Source organism: Hirundo rustica, chromosome 1 (assembly GCF_015227805.2).
Source record: "Hirundo rustica isolate bHirRus1 chromosome 1, bHirRus1.pri.v3, whole genome shotgun sequence".
Classification (NCBI taxonomy): Eukaryota; Metazoa; Chordata; class Aves; order Passeriformes; family Hirundinidae; genus Hirundo; species Hirundo rustica.
This window is the reverse complement of record NC_053450.1, coordinates 138,854,215-138,881,574: the sequence shown is the minus strand read 5'-3', so window position 1 is coordinate 138,881,574 and position 27,360 is coordinate 138,854,215. Positions and strand designations below refer to the sequence as shown.

At 40.2% G+C, this 27,360-nt stretch overlaps 1 protein-coding gene across 7 annotated transcripts in view; it reads right to left on the bottom strand.

The window, feature by feature from the left end:
* The window catches only part of KIAA1217 (KIAA1217 ortholog), a 226,793-nt gene that overhangs the window by 135,796 nt on the left and 63,637 nt on the right, over positions 1 to 27,360 (bottom strand). The window contains exon 1 of one of the 7 annotated variants that reach the window (XM_040057770.1): positions 8,119 to 8,233. The exons of the other annotated variants lie outside the window; for them this stretch is intronic. The gene's annotated coding sequence lies outside the window, so the exon portion shown is untranslated. Of the gene's footprint in view, positions 1 to 8,118; positions 8,234 to 27,360 lie in introns of those variants that run through there. 7 annotated transcript variants of the gene reach the window in all.

Here is a 27,360-nt window from a genome sequence, read left to right as displayed (position 1 = left end):
CAGAAAAAAGCTGCAAATTGATTTTTGTTACTGATTTTCTACCACTAGACGCCTCTTAAATAAACATAATCAGCCAGTTTGGCAAAGACCATGGTGTTGCCACCATTCAGTGGAAGGGGTTCAAGTCACATGAAACCAAAGTGTTCAGGGCAACAGACACAGCTCTGGAACTTGTTTTGCCTTGCATTCATGTCCTTTGTCCCCTAACCCAGCAGGACAGAGTGAGACCCACCTGCACTCCCTGCACCATCCTGCTGAGGAAGGACAGCTCCAGCTGCAGCTGGTCTGCAGCAATGTCGGTGCCACAAGCAGTGAGCCGCCAGCAGCGCTGCCTCTGCTCCCTTCCCAAGGCAGCTTGGGGCAGTGTAAATTTGGATTACTTTAGGATAGTTATTCTCCATTCAAACTATCCAAGATCATTTTGCAGACAAAAAGACATGTACTCAATCACGTGAGCTCTCTCCTCTTAGGAAATGAGTCTCAAAGCCAAACACAGCAGTGCACCTGCCGAGCCTGAGGACTGCAGGCAGGGCAGTGGAAACAGAGAAGTGGCTTTGGGGGGCAGATGAAAAAAAGTAGGTGGCTGATGCTGACAGAGAAATCCAGCTAAGTACATGTTAGTATTGTCCCAATCACACCATGAGTGACTGGGGGCAGAACAGGAAATCCAAAATTACTTACTTTGCTAGTAAATTAAGATTCTTAAAAATGTTATCAAAAAAATCCTGGATCTATTGAAGTCAAGACGGGCTATGACATTAATGGAAATGCACTTACAATTTCACCCTCATCTGTACAAGGATACCAGCATGAGATTTATTATTACAGTCCGGATTACAAGCTTTTATTGGGTATATTTGCTTTCATTTAATATTTAAAGTCTGATCGAAATATAGCGAACAAATGGTGACTCTGTATTAAGTTTCCATGAATTTTAGCTCATGACATAGCATCTTGGCACAGGACCATGGATTTTACTCTGTCTCTAATTAGGTCTGCAGAACACTCATTTACTTGAATGGGTTCTACTCATGGGTGTCTCTGAAGGAACAAGTGAAACAAATCCTTATCTCATGTCTGAATAAATATTTTTGCTATTAGTGAAAGAGCTTCACCAGTGATTCCTTGGGAAGGGCAAGAATGAAGGATTACATCCTGAACTAAACTAAGGCTGAAGATACATTATTTATGGCTCAGCTGATCTAACAGCTCAGCATAGCTGGAAGGGGGAGGCAAATCCTCAGTTTTTCCTGCTCCCATCCCCTCCTTATATTCCCATCTTCCTCCTGATGCAAAAGGTGATACAATTTGACTTCTCATTCCCCAGCACCACAATAATTTTGTCCTGTTTCCGCAGGTCTTTAACTAGTGTGTGGGAAAAGAGGGAAAAAAAAAAAGGATAGTCGATTGTTAGATGAATACAGACATAACCTGTAACTTTGCACTAAATTATCCTTGCTGCTGTAAAAAGTAATGGAAATGACCTACTTATACTTACTGGATAAATGGCTGGCCTATGGCTGAGAAAGAGGAATCCAGTGGCCCTGGTTACCTTCATTTTCCAGCTGGAACTTACATGGTTAAGTGAAACCTGGGCCTTTCTCCTTCAACAATGCATTTTCATAGCTTTTAAGAAAGCAAAATCTGGAGAGCTCTGCAGGAGCTCTATCCTCACTGTGGAAATCTTCACCTCTGGACCCCAGGTGGGGACTGCACGACACCCATGGACCCTGGCGTGTTACCCAGACATGTGTGCAAGGGTGACAGAGACAAGTGATCAAGGCTAAAGAAAGTCAGTGTCTCATGCTTCACAGCAGAAGTTAAAAATCTCACAGCTGAGAAAAGAATATAATGTTATGCTACAGGCACATGAAGTTGATGGAAAATTCACCTAAACCCACCTGTAAAACTATGTTTCATTAGTGATTTCCCCTATCGGCATTATCTGCACAGGTGTATGGGCTGAAGCATTTCCAACAGTGAGTACAAATGCTGAGGGAAAACACTGTATCTAAGCTTTCATGCCAAATCCAGCCTATAATTAATTTTGCATAGTTTTGACAGCTTCATTCTACAAATTCCCCAGATCACGTTTCAGATCAGGATTGATGAAAAATATGTGCAATACTCCTGAAGGTGTGTGAACTCCTGCCCTGCTGAGGTGGCCCATCTGTGTGTCAACACCAGCCCTTGGGCGGTGTCACCAGCTGGTAGGGCAACATGGCCCTGTGAAAGTCACCTCACAGGCAGACTGGGTACTGATGCAGAAGGCTGACAAGGCAGCCTCTAGAACACTGATGGCCCTCCTGTCTCCCAGCCATATCCTCTCAATCAACCATTTACTAAGGAGGATGGCACCAGGACAGCTCACCTGGAAAGGCCATGGGAGCACAGAGGCAAAACTGCTTTTGCTGGATTATCACGTTTCTGTTCCTGACTCATAGATATTCATTACAGGTTAAGGATCTTCCCTGAACTGTCCCTTTGAGCACAAGGAGACAAAATATTTAATACCTTTCTCCTCTTCCCATGTCAAGGGCTGCAATTACCACAGGGACACATATCCTTCAGGACACATTTTCCCTAGCCTTCAAGTCTACCACTGCCATGAAGTTCTCCACTGATTGTTTTCAGCTGTTTGTGAAAGATCTGGGCCACATCACTGTTCGGTCTGAATTTGAACATTGTCATTCTGTTTCAACAGATGGATAAAATTAAGACCATAGTCCAAATCCAGCACTGGGCTTCCCATGAAATTAGTGAGCTCTGGACCAGCCTTACATTAAATTTCAGTGTGAATTTTTTTTTCTGTTTCAAACAGTTTCAGCATTTGATTACAGGCTGATTAGACATTAACATAAAAAAACCCCCATAAACCGAACATTTTCAAAAATACCATTGTAATTGTGTCAATTTCCGTTCTAAATTAATAGTTATCTAAACAAGCAAACTGTAGCACAGAACTGTTAGCTGCTACTGCCAATCAGCAGGTGTTATCTGACCTATTAATCAATTACCTAGATAAAGGTAAAATAGTCTCAAGTTTCAATCACACATAAAAAAAGTTTAATTAAAAAAAATCAATTTATATGCAAGACAAAGTTGCGCTGCAGGCATGAAAAAGTACAATATTTTAGATAATTTGTTTTAGGAAAAAATACAAATTACAAAAATATCTCCAGAAGAAAGTGTCTTTAATTGCATATAAAGTAGCTTATGATTATTTCCTGTCATTAAAGTCAAGATTTGCTGGGACTAAGCCTTTTTGCAGATGAGTAAGGTATTTTTGATTCACGCAATCCTCACTAAACCAGAAAGGCAGAATAGTTGCTGTATTTAAATGCATGATCACAGATTTGGCTTTTCACATGTTGTTTAAATCCAACCCAATGTAATTACAAGCCTTTTTGTAAGATCTGAAAGGGCCATGACAAGGCTGACCAGATGGCCTCCTTGCCACGGCACTGGCCCTGGTCAGAAAACCCAGGTTTACTCTGGGTTTCCCTCCCACATATCGTGGTCCCTGCAATGAGACAGATACAGCCGAAGAAGATGGAAAGGACTCTCCGTGCCGTCCAGGTGGTGGTCCCACGGAGACACCTCTGTGACACTGCAGTGCTGCCCTGGGTTACGGAGCAGCCCCAGGTCCTGTCTTCACTGCTGCTCTGCTCCCTCAGAACTCTACCATCTCTCTGGTTCTGACTGCAGTTTTTAAGAGTGGATTACAGGCCATCTGGGATTCAGCTTCTTGGGAGTCAGCTTCTAAAATCTGGTTAAAGAGTCCACTCTGGCAAGATCTGAATGAAATGGCCCCAGGGACATAGGTGAGATATATTTTTAACCAGTGTGGAGTAATCTAAGTCACAGTGGGTAAGCTTCTTGGTGGCCATCAGATGGTAATATATTTGAGGACTTGCTTGGCTTGAAGGCAGAATACCCTCTTTCATTCTGCCTGCTTCCAAGATCATTGGTAAGTGTTTTTGTTCTCTTAATAGATTTATTTGTCAGACTTAAGCTAAGGTGTTGAAATTTATATTGCACTTTAATGTCTTAAATTTCTTAAACCATGAATAAGAACCTTCTACTTCTCTCTATCTAACACTGTCAGTGTTCTGGTATTCCTCTTCCTTTCCACATGGTCTCTCATGAGTAAAACAAATTTGAGACAATCCTGTGATCTTTTAGCGAACAAAGACTCCAAAAAGGAGGAAGTGACCTTGTTTTCTCTGCCTTAGCATCCTCCCAAATTTCCTGTCAGTATGGAGGGACATGGCTCCAGGAGAAGAGTAGACCTTAAAATCTAAACAGCAGGGGCAGGAGAGCATATCTTGTATCTGTGTGCGTGTGAGAGAGATCAAGTTCCAAATCCTTCCAGGCACCTTTGTGGCAAGAGAAAACACCCTTCCTCAGATCTGTATTAGCACTGGAGCATTTCTACGACAGTGACAAGATGCTTGAATCTCACTAAGCAATACTATCCTTTATAAACACTAAGCAAATTAAGAGATACCAAATTTTCTCTTTAAAAAAGCAATATCAAAGAATATCTATGGCAGATTGAGATATGCAGACAAACAGGAGAACAGGACCAGCAAGTTCAGAAGTGCCATGTACAGGCACTTCCACCAGACTAAATCCCTTGAAGAAAGGGAAATGCAGAGTTCCCTGTAACAGGGCTGAGTGACAGAGCTTGCCTGCCCTCTGCATTAAATCGTTCCCATTTGTGCTTCTGCTCCACACGTTGTCACTTCAGTGTCTGAATCCTTTCTCGGACAAAGGCATACTCTGGAAAGGTTCTCAGCAGCTGCAGAGGAGAGGGAATGAGGGTGTTCCCAGCCACAGCTAGAGGCAGGTCAGTGCCTCACTGACCTGCCATTCTAGCACACAGGTTTGCAAATCAAATATGACATGAGGAAATGCAGGGCACAGTTTCATAACAACAGCTCAGCACTGCACCAAAGGCAGCCAGTGAGACAATACAGATGTGTAACTCAGTTTCTGACCTGCCTTTTATTTCCACCCTGCAGTTACTGCCTTTCTGTTTCCAACAGTAGCAGGTAACAGAGGTTTGCTTGCTTCACCCTGGATTACAACAATACGCAGAAGTATGTCCAAGGCTCTCTTTTTTGATCAAATCATCTGACTGCAAACATCTCAGTCAGTATCTACCCCTGCAAACTGAAAAGCTAGCAAAGCCACAGGACATGGTGCATTTTCACATTTATCTCGCTTAGCCCTTCCTTCTGTGCTAAAGCTTTATAGTTTATGTGGTGGGAGAGGCGTGTTGATGTGATGGCCAGCCAACCAGGACACACAGATTAAGGCTGCAGCCACTGCTGACCAAGGAGGAAGCTTCAGGTCCACAAGGCCCCAGAAGGTCTTGCAAAAAGCAGAGGAATGTGCTTCCTTCACTCTGTTCTTCTAGAAATGGGAAATTCCTCTGCCTCACTGGGGACATGAGTAAGTCCTCCTTCTGTTAATCTAATGAAAGCTAGCCAGAAGGCTGCTGCTTGTCCCAGGAATGAGATTGGAGCTTTAGTGATGGAAATAAGATGATGTACGCAGGCATGAACAATGCACTCAAATGGCGACATTCACAAGAGCTTCAACAATAGCTCCAAGACCTGAAATTGCAATGGATTTTTTTTTATTTTTGTAAACCGATGAGTTCTTTTCTTTCTCCTTCACATCTTACTGCACTCATCTATAAATCTTGCCAAAGTATTCTTTGTTTGACATTCCTTCTGGGGCAATCTCAGGAAAAAAAGAAGCTCTGGAGTTAGAAAGTATTAATTAAAGAGCAAAGGTGGCAAAAAATTGCAGCAAGTCTGTTTTCAAGTTGGAATTAGAAGAAACCATGTGAGGCTCACACTGAGAATCAACTTTGCATGTATCTTAAACTCCGGTGAAACTAACTAAACTAAGCTATATACTAGACTATTGTCAATTCTACATATTTTTATCTTTTTAAGGGTTTGACACAATGTTCTTAATCACTATAAGCCAATACCCCTAGTTACTTCCCACTGGCCACAAGCCCTCCAGGAAAGGGAAGCAGAAAGGCACTTGGCCACAAAACCTCCAAAGCAGCTCAGACACACTCCTCTACCTCATTCTCCAGGCTTACAAATATATCTCAGTCAAAGTTATTCATGAGTAAACAGGCTATGAAATACAAATTTATTCTTTCTGCCCTTCAGCTAAAATAAATTCTAAGGATTTAAAGTCCTCGCAGTACCCTTATCAACCACTATCAAAGGAAGTTCTGGTTTTGAGTAAGTCTATAGGAAGAAATAGATCATAGGTCACAACTAAAATCTTTACCTAGTTCATTTGAGTTCTGATGATGTTTTATAATCAAAACAACACACAGTGACAAAGTGCTAAAAACCAGCAGAGAGACACTAATAGCATGTCCTAGAATAAAGATCTTTATCACCATAAATAAGTGTCCAAATGTACACAAACTTTGGATAGCAATCTTACTGAACAGTCAAGAATACTTAGTCAAATATATTACAAAATGTATTCTATTGCACATGTATGCATTATTTGGGGAGAATATGTAGCTTTTCTGTGAGTTATCTACCCAGTTTTAGAATACTTGCATATTCTTATCTGGTTTATATTAGGACAAACAGAAGCACAACAAGCTACCAATCAATATTAGAAACCACAATGGCTTTAAAGTAATGGTCTTTCATTGCAAGCAGCTGTTTACTAATAAACATCTACATGAGAAGCCTTTGAAGGAGAGGTTGTAGGAGATTAAAAAAAAAAACAAAAAAAAAAACCAAAAACCCAAGTACTTTAATTAAAAAGAAAAAAAGAAAAAAAAAAAAAAAAAAAAAAAAAAAAAAAAAAAAAAAAAAAAGGCATGTAACTAAAAGCACTTCTGAACCAAAAACATAAGTCTTTCTGGCATCCTTCCCAGCTAATATTTGATTCTGTGCCCTATGTGATACTTTATATGTCCTCATATTTGAATTACACCAACCATATTTTGCTTCTGCCTTCTACTGGTTTTTGCACTACTCCCACAATGGTGTCACTATGTAAAGGAAATGCACCATACAGTGCTTTGTGCTTTCTAGCTGTAACCTGATTGAGGAAGCTGTTTAAAAAAAAATCATCTAAAAATCCTTAGGTATCTCAATATTATTCATGAAAAAGGGCAGGATCTGCAGTAGGAATTCTGAATTTTGAACTGAGTTTTGCATGTTTTGTGTTATCCCATAATGTGGTTTTCTCAGCCTTGACCCTAAGCTCAAAAAATTGTAACTTCTCTAATTAGCTAACATCATGACAGTATCCACTGTTTATTAAGCACTGTGCAAACAAGAAGTTAGATGGCTCCTTCCTCAGAGAGCTTGAACTTGAAGAAAAAGTAAAGATGGAAATGCTCTAATTAAAATTTTTTAGAAGACAAAAGTATTCAAACACTGATCTTGCCTAACACTAACCCAGGACACCTACAATGTAGATTCCCACAGGGTGTTTTTTATGTTTAAGCTTATCACCTTTAAAAATCAGTGGGCATTTTTAAGACACATGTCATCTGATCAATTTTAGACAGCTCCTTCAGGGTGAGCACAGAACTCAGATTCCACTCCCCAAGGGGAGCCTCCATTAATTAGCAAGCTTGCTTGTGCTAAGCAGCCATGCAGCTGCACCCTGTTAGTCCACTAAGATGCCATGGTAGGCACAGATCTCACAGAGGAATGTGTCAGTCGGCAAGAGGAATTTAAAGGCAGAAAATCTTAAGGAGCAAACTTATTCAAGCAGCTTGTTCAGGGCTTAATGGGTGCATAAAAGAAAGCAAAAGAAGCAAGCAGAGAAACATGCTGCAAAACAAAGGAAAAAGTGTAATGGAGTGAGCAAGAGTAAATGAACTCTCACAATTAGTTTGCTGGAAAAAATACTTGGCAATGGAACTGAGAACTTCAAAGAAATGCCTAGCGCTACACCCTGTCCACAAAGAGAAAACAAAAGAAATCCACCAGGAAATTGTTCATATTTCACTAAGCCATCCCTTTAAAAGCAAAAAAAGCTCACAAATATTATCAAAATTACTTTAACTTACATAGTTTATGCACGTCATCAATGATCTGAACTTACCGTGAGCTGCCCTGCTACCTGAGGAAATCATGCTGATCCTGTAAATCCTGAAGAATTGTTTAAATAACTGCAAACTCCCAAACATCTCATCATGTAAAAAAATCAGTGTCATCCTTCCTCGTTCAAGTGTCTCTTCTCAGAGTAAGTACACAGCTGTCCAAAAGGATCAAGTTTCATCTTCCTAAGCCATTTCAGTTGTGATGGATGCCATACTGAAGTCTATAAACAGCCTTAGGTACATTACTGGTTATGAACTGGTACATTTCCTAACCAACATCATTAAAATACAAGGCAGTTCACTGAACTTGGAGAACAGTAAGAAATTACTCTCCAGAGTGCAACATCTGGTATAAAGGAGGAGAAAAACACTGTTTTCAAGTGCAAGACATTTAAGAACTGGAGGCTAAACCAAAACCCATTAATCTATCTCCACCCCCATACTCAAAATGAAAAACAGAAAAAAATATCCTTTGGTGCTTCACATTAGGAAGATACAAATCCGAGATGTCTTCCATCTGTTTTGTTTGCTGTTTTTTAATAAAAAAAACCAAAATCATCCTGTTCCTTTCTTTTTTTTTTTTTTTTTTTTTTTTCCCTCTGCTTTCAGTAGAAATCCTGAAGGATATTTTCAGACCTGTAATTCTAAGGTTTTTACACTGCTCTCATCCCATGTTATTTGGTTGCCTATCAAATTTAACTACTCTGCCTTAGTGAACCAGTATCTGAGCTTTTTAGATATTGTTAAAATCATCCTGACTAATTTCACATGTATCATGAATCTAGCTGAATTTAGGCAGCCAGGTAAGGAGACAATTTCCTCTGTGCTCCTGTAATAAACTCTTGACCTCTCTGGTACATTTGTGAATAGCCCATGGCCTTTCCAAACCCCTGCAGAAGCTGCCAGCAGCCACAGACCACCAGACAGTGACAGCACTTGCCATGATCCCTCTGCCTCATCCTACAGTACTGGCACAAGGAAAACTGGGTGGAGTTGGTCATACTGGCTTTAAACCACCTGGAAATTTGCTTTCGCTGAAGAAATTCCTGCTGCCTCCTCAGAGCTTATGGCTCATCTGCACGGTCCGAGGAACGAGTCAGAATCCCACCTGCAATGCTTTGGAATGCTGGGAAGGCTCCTTGGCCACTGCCCCATAACTCCCATAGCACAAACACTGCTGCACACACTTTCAGTTACTTTCAGTTACTTTCAGTTACCCACTGAATGGATGAAGAACTTACCTCTTGGATGAAGAGCTAAGACTAAAGCTTGCCTTTCCTGGGGCCAAGAAGTGTTTGAAGCTAGCAGATGGATATTCTTTTTCCTATATAAATGCATCCCTGTTGTACTCTCAGCTCTGAAAAGCCATGTTTGGCTCAGTTCCATCTGGATAATATTTTGTCCTATTTCTCCTTTTACTTTTCAGAGAAAGCCTTGATGCCCTGGCTCACCAGCTGAATGAGTTCTAGTTAACTTCACAAAACTTAAAATAGTTTCTGTAATAGATGCTACTCTCCCTACATATTAAAAGTGAATATAAAGCTTGTCACCACTTTTAAGGGACGTAAAAATGCTTTTAAAATCCTTGTGTGACAATGTCAAATTCTCTGTGATTCACACAACTTAAAGCCTTAAATCTGGGGTATTCATGACTGAAAACCAAGGCAGTAAGTGGATTTAACATTTGGGTTTGTTTTCCTAAAACAATGTCTGCCTTAATTTTAAACCAGCATTGCATATTATAATACCAATCCCTTTCAAATTCTACCAGTGGTGGGTGTGGTGGAACATGTCTTTGCATTTTTTTAAGATATTGAGTGAAATTTTTTTGATGCTCATTTAAATCAGGAGTATGAGTTTCCTCAACTTTCAGCAAAGATAAGAATTAAAAGTAAACACCTTCTAAGAGTTGGTTTCCCACAGCTGAAATTTTCTTATGCACAGCTGAGTAAATCATGTCTCTCCATCTAGGTACAAATATGATTGCTCAACTTAAACAGTAAAACTCTCTGCTGCTCCTCAGTATCTTGCCAACTTTCAATGCAAGTGGTGGGAAAGTTGTATCAATCTTATTAGAAAGAGGAAAATATTTTCAAGGTCTCAAATCAAATGTGCTATTGTTTCACTCTTGCAACACAACAGCACAGAGACACTCCTTCAAGTAATATTTCCAGTATTTAAAAGAATTAGATGGACTTTTAAAGTGGTATGAACTCTTGTCCTCATCTTAGTGTCTTATTATCCAAACAGCTTTATGCTGTGCAAAATGCTGAACCGGCAGCAATCACCAATGTGCCCCTTAGCATACAGAGGGCCAAACTCCCCTCCTCTCCAAGCCTGAATACAAGAGACTTCCACAAAAATGCTGTGGGAGAAAGTTTTCCCATGGGAAAGGTCATGTGGTGATTCCACTGTGCCTGGCCACTGGCGTGAGGTGACTGAGGGACACTGAAGGTCACTGCTACGCGGACACACTTGGCTGAAGGCACAGCTCCACAGGCTGTCCCTGACATTTCCCCAGCCCCATTCATGCTTTCATAGCCACCTCCCCTTCACAGGCTCCCCAGCCTCACCACAGTGAGGGGGAGGAAGGAATCTTTTGGTATTTTATGAAGGAAATAGCTTAAGAGTACCATTTATATACAAACATGAGATTGTGTTAATTCTAATATACAACATGCACACATTTCAGAGAAATGTTTGGTAGCTGGCCTCACCTCAGTGCTCTCTGGCAGGAGGGAGCCATGCAAGCCAAGCACAAGTCCTGGAAAGAAAGGGTACACCACAGACAGTGTTGATCCCTTCAGACCACGGAGCAATGGTCAGAAGCCTTGAGAGATGACAAAACTGAGGCTTCACCAAGTGGTGGAACAAAGTGCAGGGTGAGTATTTGCATAGAGGATGATGGAGAACTTTGTGCTGGGCTTGTAACAGCAGTAGAGTCAAGGGGATGAGGAAGAACACTTTCGCACTCCAGCATGGTTTTCAAGGAGCTTTACAAACCGAGTCCCTTAGCATGTCATTTTAAAGGCCTCCCATAAGCATAGTGTTATTCTTATAGGCACTAGCAACCCACAGCCTGGGAACTACAGGCAGAAATTATGACAACCCAAGTCAAGCATCAAGAAATACTAGAAGCACATTTTTCATCACCCACAAACCTCTGTACACAGCTTAGAGACTTATAGAGAACGTGACCCAAACTCAGGAAAGTACAGACAGAAACCCAGTGCTGCATACTGCGTAACACAGGTCAGGGTGCATTTTGGTGTTGTTTTCATCAGTAATTAACTGGCTGACTCCATCACCCACACCCTACAGGTGTGCTGTAGCTGTCAGCAAAGCTCAGAAAGCAAAATAATACTCGGCCCCACCAAGAACTCTAATAAAGCAACAGTACACTTGACTCATTCGCACATACTCTGGATGCTTTGTTTTCCTTTAAATTATTTATATCATGACAGATAGAGAACTGACAGTGACACGTAGACTAGTCTTCTATTTTACATAACAAAACACCCACTTCTTTTAAAAGAGAGGAACTACAGGTTGAAATTAACATTATAGGGAATTTAATGTATTCTTGGTATAGAGAAATGTTTTAGATCACAATTATCTGGGAACCAAAATATAACTTTTATCCATTTGAAAATTTCAGTTCAAAGTGCTGCTTTTTAGAGGGGCTTGAGGAACAATGTTTTGGGAGCAGAGCTTTAGAGACTCAGTTTAACAAAGTATTTACCATGATAAGGAATGAACTTCCATGTTCATGGACTTAGTTCTTGACTCATTTGCATACATGGCAGACTTTCCATCTGAAAGTGATCCAAATTTTCACACTTTGTATATTAAAGTAGGTCCTCCTCATGAAAATATGAACATTCAAAGCATTTCAGTATTCCTCCTTTTGGCTGACACAAAATTTCTTTACAGCATTTCAGAAATTCTTCTTCCAAAATTAGGAAATACTGCTAAAACAAGAACTTTTTTCTTTTTTTCTTTTTTAATGCAAAAATAAATAAATAAAGCAAATTAAAGTTTAAAAAGGTATCTGCTGAGACTGCAACAAAATTGAGATTGATTTGCTTCATTCAGACTGAAATTTCAGGGAAAACAAACAGGAAAATGTTCTGAATTCTTGGCAACTGCATTTCTTTTTTTTTTACAAATTCCCTTCCTCTGCATTTAAACACCAGTAAAAGACCATAGAGATGAATTTTTCTGCTTATTTTGTTGAGCCAATGCAGCTGACAGTGATATTGCAAACCTCTGGGGTTCACCCACACAAACCTGGAAGGCCCACCACTGCAGCACAGGGAAAAACTAGTTCTTCTCTTTATTACTGTCAAGCTTGCTACAGCTTAATGCAATAGCAGGCTATTTACAAATAGCAGACTGTCTAGACTATACAAAGTATAAACTGGATAGAGGCAGAATTTTTAAAAAACTTAGGCTATTATCAATTTTTATTACAAATTTGGTTTTGTCAAAACAGAAGTAAGATCAAAGAAAGAAGGGAAGAGGCAATAAAGAAAGAAAGCAGAGCTAGACTAGCTACTTTACAACTGACAGTATTACCAATTTATCCCTCACTTGATTGGAAATTGTAAATTACAAAAACTTTAATTTTTGCTGATATTTTCAGTAAAGAAATTACGTATTCTTGGGTACATGTATTTTAAGGTAGCTACAGTTCAGATAGTTTCTGGAACCATTAGGTCAAACCCCAAACCATCCACACAGCAGAGTGAAGATCACAGAATGGGTCAGGTTGGAAAGGGCCACAGCGCCCCTTCATCTGGTCCAACCTCCCTGCTCAGGCAAGGTCATCCTAGAGCACATTGCACAGGACTGCATTCAGGCAGTTCTGGAGTATCTCCAGTAAAGGAGACTCCACAGCCTCTCTGGGCAATCTGTTCCTGGGGTCAGTCCCCAACACAGTAAAGAACTTCTTCAGGTGGAGCTTCCTGTCCCTCAGTGTCTGCCTGTTGCCTCTTGTCCTGTTGTTTGGCACCACTGAGAAGAGACTGGATCCATCTCTTTGGCATCCTCCCTTCAGATACTTACAGGCAGGAATGAGGCTCCCCCTCAGAATCCCACTCCTACCTGCAGCTGGGCTACACACAGCTGAACTGCCTGAATTCCCCAGGCACAGACATACAGACCTCCAGCACATCATTTAGGGAATCCTTTCCACCCACTAGAATTAAACTGCTCAGCACCAGCAGCACTCACTCATCTCAGTCACTGGGTTCAAAATGCTCCCCTCCTGCTGCAATCAGCTTTTATGCACAGCTCAACCCCTTATTTGATCCCCTTAACCCCTTCTAAAACCATGTGTGCCTTTCTGACAGACCCAGGTTATGCCCCCAGCCTATTACACTACATGTGCAATATATTTCTTCATTGTTTTTATATTTTGCTGTGATTACAAGAGCAGATCAAGACTTATTTTCTGCTTAGAGATTTCCCATATTACTTTAACATAGCACTTGCCCTTCTCTTGTTTCCGACCCAAGTCCTAAAAGAAATTTCTCACTATGTCACTTTGTTCTTATTCTCCCTTGGAAAACTCATTCTGATTTCTGTCACCACCTTCCCTCAGGCAGACTCCCATTCCTTATTCTGCTGTGCCCACAAATAATTGCCAAATGGTGCAAAGTCCCATTTTCTGGTATACTTCTATCCATTGTGGAACCTTGCTCCAATGAAGGGGGGGTTTGCCTCCTCCTTACCCCAGATATTTCTTGATTGCTTCAAGGTGTACTGTAGTCTTGTCCACATTCAGAAAAATTTACTGTAGCCAGATCCATTACTTGCAAATGACAGTACATGAATCAATGGGGGACTTTGGGGGTATTCACAAAGTATCAATTTCAGGGCAGAGCAATCCTGGGATCTCTAACATTGCCAAAGCTGTTACAGCTGTAAGCAAGAATTTTCCCAAGAAATAACTGAGGTGAAATTTAAAGTTTTGGTCACAGCAGAAAACTCCTCTGAATTAAGGGCATCTAAGGCTGGGAAATTTTTGTGGTGACAACCACACAGGCCTTTCTGGTGCTTGTTTATGATAGCTGTATATTGGTATCCTGGCTGGGATAACAATTATATATATATTAATATTCTAATTGTAAACAGCAAATACTATTTACCCTAACTCTACCTTAATTTTATTAACTGACTCATTTTCTTGTAGTATTTTGCTTACTGCTCTTTTTTTTTTTTTATCTTAAATTTTCAAGTAACCTAAATTTTTAAATATTAAAGCAATTTTTTTGTTCTAAAACAGCTTATTCTTATTGCAGTCCTATATTAAAAAGCAGCTGGGTCAAACTCAGTTTCATATAAACAGTGCTTGAAACATTAAAATTGCATGAATAGCCAGGAGTCTCAGTTGCATAACCAGGGCCAAGGAGCAGCCAATAAGTCTCCATCAATCACCCCTATTCATCAGCAACTTTTGTTTGACTAAAGCATATCAGCTAGAAAAGCAACCTGTCATAGTTCAAAGATGTAGTGAGATAAAGAACCTCGCTTCCCTTGATAATTTGCCAGAATCATGAATCATTTCTATATGAAAAATACTGTGCATTACTCCTGGCTTGAATCTGCCCAGCTCTCCAGCTATAACCTTTAGTTTCTGTTATAATTTTTATTGCTGTTCTAAAAAGCCAATATAAACTCAGCGTATTTCCTCCTTCTTCCAGAGAGTTACATTTCTTAATCAAGGAGGATCTCTATTTTGATTAGGTCAATGGATAAAAAAAATCACAGTTCTCAGAGAGAAATAATTTCATGAGCTCTCAAATCTTTTGGGTGTCCTTCTGCAATTCTCCCATGGTTCAACATCTACAGCAGGCATTCTTGTCAAAATGCACATCCAGAGGTAAGGCTGTCCTTGAGTTCTAATCACTGTCTTCCTGGAAAATAACTCCTCCTTTTATGATAGCATCACACTATCACTAACTCTTGTAAAAACACAAAGATCAAAAGTTCCTTACACCCCTTCCATTTTCCAGGGTACAGTTTACCTTGTTCCTGGAAATTCCATCTGGAGAAGTGGTGGAAACTCCCACACTGGCAATATTCAAGACTCAGCTTGATGGGTGTGGATAATCTAATCTAAACCTCTGCTTTCCACAGCAGTTCAGATGCTACCCAGAGGTCCTTTTCAACTTAGGCATCACTATGACACACAATCACACATTTGCTAAATGCAGTTTCTCCGTTCTCCATTGCAGTTTTCAAAAGCTGAGGCAAAACTTCACAAAGTCATCTGATCTTGTGGGTTTATAATGCCACTGCTGGTTCTTTCAACTCGGTATCTTCTTCTAAGGTCTTACCCTGTGAAAAGTTTTATCCATGTAGTATTGCAAACACTGTATTGTATACATCATGTATTTACTCTGTGCTCATGACCATTAATTGTCTCTACTCTTTAACCCTAAAAGTGACTCTGTGGCTGCTGCAGGTTTCTGCACCACCACAGCGGGCTCAAAGCAGGAACTGAGCGCAGAGCGCACCTCTGTCTGTGCACGAACACCGTGCACATTTCCCAAGGTGGTTACTTGGGTCTGACAGTTCATTACCTCTGGCTTTATCTCTCAACCCAAAGGATATGTTTACACATCTGACTAAAATCTTTCCTCGCCTGTTTTATTTGTAATTTTCATTGTAAAATCACCATTCTCTCACTTGTCACTCTTCACATTTTACAGAATTGCTTGCCAAACTTCTGTTTCTATTTTATTCAAGAAGTACTGAGGAAACAAAAGAAAATGTCATATTAAAATATGCTCTCTGGCTGGGATACACTCTGGTTTTGTAACAAGATACTGTGTACCTACTAGGACAATATGTCACACTCCTATGGCAAAAAATTGTATTGCAATTGCTGGCAGCTTAAGCAGAATGCATTTTTTCACCAAAGCCCAGATCCCATTAAAAAAAAAAAAAAAAAAAAAATATATATATATATATATATATATATATAAAGCTGCCTGTCAATATATTCCCAAGAACTGTTTCAAGAGATGACATTTAACATTCTTCTATACAGAAAATCTTAACTTCTAGCTATATTTACCTCCTCCCAAATGAACCCATTTCACGACAAATTTACAAAAAATATAAAATAAATAAGATTGAGTACAAAACTCAAGCTGGCAACCCAGGTGAGAGCACTTTATTAGCAATCCATGGATTTCTTCAAATGTTAAATGTCACCTACTTCTCCCTGTGCTGGTCCCAAGGGCCAGCAATTCTCAAGGCACCCATATCGTTTCCTTGAAATTTCTGCAGGGAAAAATCCAGAGTATGAACCTTCCCTTGCCTGTGCCTTGAGGTAAATAATATTCTTGATTTCAGTTTTCAAGGAGGGTGTGTAGAAATTATGCTGGTGTCACCATGCAGGCCTAAAACCATCCCAGATGACCTGTTCCCGTATCCAGCCCTACTGGAGGCTAATACACCTCTGGCTACTCTACCAGGGGTTGAGGTTGGGAAGAATCTGTATTTTTTTGATCTTGCATCATTCACATAATTTCCTGCTACAATAATCTTCTCTTTCCAGCTATCAAGACAGTGACCCCTAAGCACTTACTATTAGCAGTCTTTCTGTAAAGGTCACTGTACTCTGCAAATGATTTATGGCAACCTGTAATATGAGGGAACACACACACACAAAAAAAAATACCCTGCAAAAGAAAACAAACAAACAAACAAAAAAACCCAACTGCATCATGGTTTACTCTAATTTTGTTTATCTAATACTGTGGCTGAACAAACTCTCAGAAGCTTTTTGGCCTGTGAAACAGTATCTGCAAATCCTTAAACAATGCACTTCTTAATGGTTCAATTAACTCAAACTGTACAAAACCCCTTAGATTAAGACTGCGCTGCTTTCATGTGAAGTAGCAAGGCAGTGTGTCAGAGAAATAAATAAAGATTTTGTCCTGTTGACTCTCAGCCTACCAATCATGGCAAGGGGGGCAAAAGGCCTTGTTATGTGGCCTGTGATATTATCCCTTATCCTTTCTGACCAGCACAAACTGTCAGGAAAGAAATAGTTCTGTTGATAAGAAGGAATATCTCCCTCTCTTTTAAGTGGAAGTATAGTAGCTGTTCTCCCTCAAGTCAAACAGAGCTCACAGTGCAGTATTTATTTAAGAAATTTTCTAATATGATGAATTATTAATTTGTTTTGGTTATGTCTTTTTGGATTAGACTGAGGAAAAAAAGTACACCTCCCACAATTTCTCCAGATCTCAGCATCACTCTTCTTTTGATCAGTACATTTTGGACTTACAGAAGCAAATTGCAATCATTTTATCAGTAAAAAACAAAAACAAAAACAAAAACAAAACAAAAAAACCCCCCAACTGTTAAAAAACAGCACTTGTATTAACATTTTAATCAGATGCTTTTGAAATCATCCTCAATGAACAGCAGCTAACTCAAACACCCACCTGGGACAGCAAAGTCAGTTTGATGTTTGTATATTCCTACTTACTGAAACCTTCCAACAGGAAGAGCATGGTTATTAAAAACCAACTGCCTGTGTATTTACATGGAGCTTTTAGGAAAGGCAATGGGGAAAAATGGTGCCTTTTTACATTGCTGACAACCGACTTCACTTCCATGGGGGATATTTGAGCATCGTGCCTAATGTTGTCTGAAGCAGGCGCTTAAATGAGAAACAACTGGTTGATCTCTTCTTAGATGAGAACAAAGGGACAGGAGAGAGAAGAGAGATCGCAGGGGCTGAGCCTGGGCGAATTTGCTCTTTGCAATGCTTCTTGGTGCCTGAGCTTTCAAGTGATCAAATAGCAGAACTATGGTTATGACTGCTTACCTGTCTGTTACGAACAGGGAAACTGGAAATTCTCCCTTTATTTGTGAACCAAGGCAGTCTAGTCATGGAAAAGACAAACTATGTGCTTTTACTGAACATGACACCACAATACACTGTTAACCTTGCAGCTGGTGTCAGCCATCAGTTTTCAAAAGGATTTTAATGGTTTTGTTCTTCAGTGCAACACCCAACACATCTAGAATGGACTCAAAGCAAAAGATTCTCCTTGGCTCATCCCTTGAGGCTGAAGCCGTAAGGCTTTTCTTCCCTTATAACTCTTATTTAACTTTCCCTCCCTCCTGGATTTCAGAAAAAATTACTTAAAACTGGCTGTTGCAACAGAACGCCGCCAGACTCAGCTTCTTTGCTGAATTTGGGTGAACAAATGTAGGTGATTTTGTGGGTTGGCAGGGACAGCAATATGAAATCAGGCTAGCTGTTCTGGTTAAATGAGCAGTCAAACAGTATGTAAGATTAGGTTTCCAAACACAGCTCCCTGACATATACTGAGGTAAGTAAAACCAGATCATCGCCCTCGCCTCCACTGAAAGTATCTGAAGGCAGAATGAACATTTTGAAGTTACGACTGCATTTTAAAAGACTTCTGAAAGATCACAGAACCCAGACATATAAGAAAGTGTTCAAACCACAGGGAAGATAAGCTGCAAAACAAAGCAGTAGTGGCTAGACAAACCTCACTTGAAAGTCCTGATAACTTTTGCCTGACTGCTTTTGCAGAGGAATTTAGGAGTTAGAAAAGCTATTCTGCTCTCAAAATCTAATACTGTGTTCCTAAAATTAAAAGAGAGAGAGAGAGAGAGAGAAGGACAATGACAAAAGCACAGACATTTTGGCAGTATCCAGGGAAGTCTGACAAGTGGCAGCAGAAAAGAGAGATCAAAAGACCTTGTAAGTTCTTTTATTGTGGAAAATACCTAGAATTCCATGTTTATCTTACCACAATAAGCTACTGAATGGTTATCTAAACTGCCCTTGTTTTGCCAGGCGACTCAATACATCTGTAAGTTTTACCCCACATTAGTTTTAGTCTGGTGTGTTTAAAAGGCTACGCAGCAACTCAATCTAATCTAGAAGTTTATGTATCTTCTTAGAGTCATCACAAAGAGTGATCACCTTAAACAAAAAAATCTCTTTGGTGTCAGTTCAGAATTACTTGCCCCAGTTGCTACACCTAAAATCACATTACTGTGACACACCAGAAAAAACCTCAGCTCTTTCTCTGACAATACATCACTAACAGGTATTATGAAAATCCGCAAAAGTACATTTAAAAAACCCAACCCTACATCAGAAGCATCTCACAAGGACCTGTTTGAGCACTTCTGAGCCTTTATTTTTTTCCTTCATTTCTTTAGTTCTCCCTTTACAAACTGCGGAAAGTTTCCTTAAATTCCTAGCTAGCTTTGCCTATATACCACAGCAACAAAGAAATCTGTCTAACATATTATAAATGGAACTATTCTTGGCAAAAATAATGTCTCTGAGACAGGTTTAAGTCATGCAGAAACAAGACTGAACTTGTGAGTTCACGGTTTCTTTAAAACTAACCAATACCTGCTATCACAGCAGGAGGAAAAAAGGTATGTCAAACCCAAAATATTACAGCAGAAGCTGGAGAAGACATGAGAATTAAAGCAGCTCACTCATCTTTACTATTCAAGTATCTTCAGAGCAGAAGTTCACTGTTTTCTAACCCTTCAGTTCTGAAGAGGCCCACAAAGTCCAGAGTCCTGGAAGACTTCCAGTAAAAAGATACTGGATACCCTGCATATAAACATTCTCTATATTTAGAGAAGAAAGCATCTTAGTTTTTGAACAGCATATGACAAATTTTGAAACTATAAGATCAAATCAAATTGTATTTTAACATGGTTCAAGAGAAGGCTTTCTTCTGTAGACTGCTGTCAGTCTCCCTCCTAAAAACATCTGAGAACTACTGCAGTAATGTAACTTTTTTTTTTTTTTTGCACCTCTCAAAATCAACCAACCAACATGTATGGACAATAGGATAATAATAATAATGAACACTTAAGGACATTCCTTCTTACAGGGAGCAATGTTTTGAATATAACAGCCTAGCCAAAAGTTTCCATTCTCTCTCACACAAGCCCCACAGAAGAAAGCCACAGCTCCTTATCTCAGCTGTACCTGGCTTGCAGGAGAATCACCAGAGGAGCAGCAAAGAGCTGAGAGGTTCCTTTTTCTTCTCGGTTGTGCCCCAGGAGCACGAGGGGTTACCTCCTCCCCAAAAGCCATCCCCTCAGTAGCAGACTGTCACCAGCATGGAAGGGCAGAAGCAGGAGCAGCACAGGTCCCTCTTCCTGCGGGTGCAGCTCTTCCATAGGTGTGCACACGCGGCAGAGCCTCATCTGATGTGCAACTTCATTGCACGTCCGGATGTATGAATGAGTCATACATAAAAAATACTGGTTTCTCATGGTTGCATGCTCACACACGGGTGGGGATTGAGCAAATACATTTGCACGTGGGCTGGAAACTACCCTTTTGTGGCAGGATTAATACCCAAGACCAAGGAGGTCACAATTTAGCAACGAAGGAAGAGGGTAAAACATGTACAGTAAGAAGACATGAAAGAGCAATCAAAGCAATACAAATAGTTAATGCTCTGGTGAAATATCTTGAATTAAGCTACAGCAACAACCAAGTATCATACATGACCTATGCAGCGGTCCTGCATTACTGAAAGCTATGCACTGGCCTCAGGAAGAAACCTGACTCCACTTGCTGTAGGGTTCCAGGCTCAGAATGGGATTAACCCAGCTGCCCAGGACGGGATTAGGAGGCCGTGGCCGCGAGCCCGTGCAGCAGTGCCCGGCAGCTGCCGGGTGTGAGAGCTGCGAGCCCGGGGTGCCGGAGCGGCGGCAGCAGCAGGTGCCCGCGCGGGAAATCACCGGCTGCAACGTCCGGTGTGGAAAACACTCGGTAAAAATAAAATAGAAGGGAAGTACACATGAGCCAGAAATTAAATGCTTGCATCTGATATCAGAGGAAGAGCACGCCGGTCAGATGATCCGCTGGGGGTTTGAGCCAACTGTACCCTGGTCAGCAGGAACATTTTATTGACATCAATACCAGCACCACGAGAGCCAAGAAAACACGTTCTGTGGTTTGCGCCTCCTCGCTCCACCCCATCCCACCCTTCTGCGATGTTCTGAAGGGAGAGGTTCTCCACTGACTTGCAGAAAGGTTTGATGCCGCTTCTATCACATGTTCTCATTTAAACTCCCCAGTGACAGACACCATACTAATTGTCTCTGGTAAAGCAGAGTCCCTGGTGTGTGCAGTGCAGAAACCCTCCTCTGCCCCACTCACCCACACAGGTGCATGCTAGAGGTTGGCAGTATTCCCAGTGCTGGACTTGGTATTAGCCAAAAAGATGGCAGCTTGGATTAGCAGCTGAAAACAAATCAGAACAATAGAGATCATCTAAAATACCCGAAAATACTGCAGCAGTTACTGACAAATCATAGTAGTTGCATTACTGTGGAGATCCCATTCTAAGAACAGAAGAATACAGAGGCTCTCCCACATCCCTGGGTAGTAGACACTGACATAATGTTGTCTGTTTAACGCAAAGCTATTAAACAATTTTAATATGAAATAGCTTTTTTTTAGAAAAATAAAGATCATGTGATTTCCATAATGAAAGAGTGAAATTGGCACACAGTATCAGTGAGGTTTTGGAGTGTGTTTTTCTTTACAGACTTTTAGGGAAATATATAATAGAAATATAAGTAGATCAAGAATTTACTCAAATTATCACACCTCTGTAAAAAAAAGAAAAAAAGAAAATAAACAGTTTGTTTAGATCTACAAGGAATTTTATAAATGTTTTAATTTTTTGGGTACACTTTTTAAATGGAAGCATTTATGTTACATGGGTACTTTAATTTTTTTTTTTTACATTAGACTAAAAAAATAATTCTTCCTTCAAAACAATATTTACTCTCATTTAAATCAACCAACCAATGTCATGCAATGGTTTCTTTGTTCAGCCAATGGGAAATAAGTGACATTTCTTCTTACTTATTCTAATCAAAGTCAAATATTTGTTCCTTCTGTGAGTAGTTTGCTACTAATTACAACAATCTGATGTATAGTATTTTGTGTTACTAAAAATAGGGCTACAAATTAATAAATGCAGCTAAAATTATGCTTTCAAAACACAGTGGAAGAAAGCCCAAAGCTCATACATAAACATTGACAGCAGGTCTGTTTCCAGACTTTAGACACCCACATACCCACAACATAGGTGCAAATTGGAAAAGTCTCTGCTTGTTCATTTGGCAGGAAGTGTATCTGAAATTAACATATTGTGTAGGATTTGAAATCAGAATCAACTTCTTTCAAATTTAAAAAAAAAACAAAAAACAACTTTTAACTCTGTTTCTCCACTCTTGACATTTTCCTCTTGCTGCTTTCCTCCTTTCTTAAAGGACACATATCTCCCTCCAGACTGAAGAAATATTTAGCATCAATTGAAAGTGAAGTACAACTAGTTTTTCTCTTTTGAATGAAATAATTTCAATGAATATAGTTTATTAAAGGTATGTGTAAATGTGTAAGAAACCCCATAGAAACTGGAATAGCCTTAAAACTTAATTGAGCACTGGAATTTTCAGTCATGAGACGTTAACATTGAGCAATACAAAGCAGAACTGGACATTCATGTAGGTATCAGGAAGAACTAGCAAGAAGATAATTTTGGAAGATAAATCTCAAGATGTCGGACAAAATAATCTGTAACTAAAGACCAGAACATACATGATGGCTGATTATTCCACACCCGCCACCTGACAGGTGTTCAGAAATTGCCCTTAAGAGGCAAAACCCACGGTGAAAAACATATTTGGATTTCGTAATCTAAAAATAGCCTAAGAGAATAGTTCCTCTCTTCCTTTTCTTAATATCTAATTGTGAATTTTTTATTTTTTTTAAAGTGAAGTACACCTATGGCAGTGTATTGATCAGCCAATGAAAATCTTCCCTAAACTGAAACAAATGTCGCTATTCAGTGCTTACTAAGGCAGCAATCTCCTAGCAAATAACTGGAATCACTACAATCGCCTGCACAAGGGCCCACACTAAATGCAGCATCGCAAAAGGTACTAATTGGGACAAAAAATCCACAAGACCAAAAGAGGACCCTTCAAAAGATTCTTGATCAACCAAAAGTCCCTGCATTGGCTTCCTATGTCAAGATACAAAACTTGATGCCACAGATTCTGAATTTACTGAACTGGCACAATTACCATGACTGGGTGAATATTAGAAACGCACATCTCGGGGGCAGCTGTCAAGAGTCACAGGTGTTGGCTGCAATTTCAACAACAGCACTGTTTTTTCCTGGTGTATTCAACTCATTCGAAAAGAAAGGAAATTGGAATATATGTACATAAGCAATTGGTTTGTCTTATTCACTCTTTTTTTCCTACCTGAGCCCAGAAAAGACATTTAAATCCCAGTGATTATGGTTAAACAAAACCAGTTAATCAGGTGACCTGAGTGCAATCTGCCTCTGTTAGAAAATCAACTGGAAAATGCTGTAAAGCAGCAGCAATTGTCCAGAGGTGCATTTACTTTGCTAATAACTGACATAAATATGTGCTCCTAACCCAGTGTGGACACAGCACAAAAGTGTTTCCCAGTGAGAACCTCGCAGGACTGTTCAGCTGCAGCAAGAACTACCCAAGCATATTCACAACCATTTGCAGGGAGATCGTTTTCAGACACAGCAAATTCACCAGTTCTGAGGCTAATCACAGGCTACAGAGGGAGCCTGCACCAATGGCCAGGGAAGTTGCACTGTCACCTCAGCACTACCACCAGCACAACCTTTTGCCCTCACCCAACACCTCTGCCTGGCTGTGATCATCTGCCAGACAAGCGCTCCTCACACCTTCTGCAGCACAACTCCAGAGCTATGGCCAAGTGAGAACGTCTGCCCAAAACCAGCATGGCCAAAAGTGCCTGTAAGACCAGAGCTTGTAGGCCTTCATTATCACTTCTCTGACAAACTTACTGTGCTCTCATATGTAAATAAGGGGCTTGAAATTAATTCTGGGATTTAGGGATCACTGATAAGCCCCATCTAGAATGGTTTCCTGAGGATGCCTCCCGTGCTGTTCGTCCCTGAGGTGGGCAGGAGGTAACTGGAGGTGCTTTGGTTTAAAAGCGGAGTTGGAGAGGAAGCAGCGCCAAAGCACCCTTTGTGCAGACACCCCTCCCCAGCACTGCTGATGGAGCCAGTGCTGCACTGAACCCACCCCCCAAGCAGGGCCCTGCTGGCTCTTTCCGCGCAGCTTTTGGCAGTCATCGACAGAGACAACCCAGAGAGAACAGGGCTAAACCGAGTATGTGCAAAAACACACCTATAAATGCCTCAGGACATTTTGGGCCAGAAAAGCTTAAAGTTTCTGAAACCTAAGGAATCTCAGGTATCTACAATAACTGGGAGAGGTTTCCATGGGCAACACTTTTGAAGGCAGCTGCCTGAAATACGTTTTAAGGGATACCAAAGTCCTAGATTCTTTACTGGATTTAGTAATCGGTACTGGAACAAGATTACTGCGGGCATTTACTCAGTCAACAAAGCATTCTAAAAATACTTTTGCTCGTCATAAAATTAGATTAGAAAAATATATGTACAAAATTCACATGAACAAAGGTAAGTACAAACAACTACCTGGGACTTCTGAGTTACAAACCATACACACTATTTAAAATGCAGAGGCGTTTCCACAGGAAAAAAGTTACTAATCCTGTTGGGGCAAAGTAACTGCACTGGTCTGTGGTTTGCATGGGGGAGGGAAGGAAAAAGAAAAGGAATTGCTTCATTAGCCGTTTTGCAGCTTTGTTTTGTTTGCTTGTTCAAAAAAACCCCAGCCTTTCAAATTACTTTTAACTGATAGATATAAATGAAGGAACTTATACTTATCAAAGCAAGTATTATCAATCTCCTTGAACTTCATTTACTCCCAGAGATACCTTAGGGCTAGTAGTTTAATATGTACCTTAATAGGTTGCCTTACTTTTGTAAACTGAGGGTAAAATTGAAAGACTTTCCACTGAGACACTCTATTAGGAATATTCTTCTTCCTCAGCATTTTCACTTTGAGTGAATACAAAGTAAATCCACTTTACTTTGCTAATGAACCAGCTCTTTGTTCATTTATCTATCAAGCTATTTATAAATATCTTGCAATCACAGCATTATCTGGGGGCTAAAGAGCATGTTTCAACTCAAAACAAATGGACATGTCATCTCATGTCCTTCCATAAACAAAAGCTAAGGGCTTGGAATCCAGCAGAGATTTAACCTCATAATCATGTTGCATACGTTCGTTTTCATAGCTTTCCTTTGCTGCTTGTAACAGTGTAAAATACAAGTAGTTGCCCTTAACTTAGAGTGGCCCTGGAAAGCAATAAATTGCTGCACCAGATACACCGGAGACAGGGGACACGTGTGGACACTGGGGAGGGTGCCCCTTCCTCAGCGTGCTCTGCTGGGTTGCACAGACTGCCCGGGGACAACGGGGAACTGCTGTCTCACTCAGGCAGGGAAGTAGTGCCCATTGGTGGACAGGAGGCAGGAACTCATGGGAATCTCCTCAAACAACTTCTGAAACCTTCCTTTTCCCCGCAGAAATACCTACAGCCTATGCGACACAACAGCAAGTTCTGGCTGTATGATGCTGACTTCTCACATAGAAATTGGCATTTTTGGTGACACGTTAAATACAGCAATATGTAAACCAAGTGGTAATTCAATGAAATGGATGTTCTGAACTAGAAAACTGTGCATCATATCCAGATTAAAATCACAATCTTCACATTTTAAAACTGAATGTAATTTTTAACTGTTTTTTAACTTGCACAGACCAAAGAAGTATTCATGCAGTAATTAACACTAAATCAATTTCTCCCTACACAATTCAGTGGCATCAACCAGCAACAGTGTAATGAACGTAAAACATGCTAGTTCATTTTACATGTTGTTATTTGTACATATGCAAGTACTAAATAACTAACACTCAGACTCTGGGAGAAAGGTTAAAATTAAATGAATTCTAAAAACTTCCCATGAATAAATCAGCTTCAAGATATAACTGGGTGTAAAAGCAAAAGAACCATTACTAACAAAAAAAAGGAATCAGTTTTTAAAGTGATTTCTTCACTTGTAGTGCTTTCAATTCTTTCACTTTAAAAGTCACTACACATTCCAAAAAATGTTTATTTAACCTTGCCTAATCAAGCAATGCAGAATATCAGAAAACCTTTATACCTTGTTTTTTCACCTGGAATTAGACAATGTGCTTACCATATTCTGCAACCCCCTCATTCCCTAAATCCTACTGAGGATCTACATGGAAGTGAAGTTCCTCTCAAGTTTACATCTCTCAGTAGTCATAGGCAGAACATTACAATTTTTCTCTTTTCACATTCTTCAGCTCGGGCATTGTCCCCACCCTTTCCCACCCAGACCTACCCGTTTCCATTCCACACTGAGCAATTTGAACCAAGTGAACTCTGGAGCCCAAATGCAGCTCCCCATTATCACATCCCACCGTGCCAGAGGGGGGCCATCCCTTACCTACTGGTGTTTACTTGATCTGTCCTGACTGATGTGAGCACCGAAGTGGTGGCAACTCAGAACACAGGGCATTTACTGTCTCTCCAGAGGGACTGAAACGATCCCCTTTTGTTTATACCTCAAATCCCAAAGTCCCAATAGCCTTTCTGTTGCTAGACTTTCACCTCCAAATACGTTTACCCTCTACTAATGTACTTTTACCCAAGGAAAAAAATCTATTAAGAAGTGCTCAAATGTTACCTATGATATCAAAACATACACTCACAGTCAGTTTAACCAACTGATACTGTAATACATGTAACAAACAAAAAGCGACAGTATTTTAAAAGATAGCAAATCCTGGAATAAATGCTGTTGTAATTTTAGGGTTCTATTTTAACAGTTAAAGGAGAGACATCTGGCAATAATCTACAAATAAATACAGTGTCTCCATTCTCAGTTTTGCCTCCAAAACACTACCTAGGAAATTTTTGCAGCGTGATTCATATAATCAACATGATACATTACAACGACTTTCAAATAATTCTGAATTCTTAGTACATTCGATAAAGAACTCATTTTTGAAAGAGAAAAGGGAACATGCCCTGCCAGAAATCTTGCTTTATTGACTCAGCCCTGCTGCCAGCAGGAACATGGTGAAGCAAACTCCACGATTTCAAAAGCATTTTTTCACAGCGAGGGCAGAAACAGAAAGAGGCTTATTTACCGAAATGTGAGATCCCACAGGTGAGGCCAGAGACGGTCTGAATTCCTCTT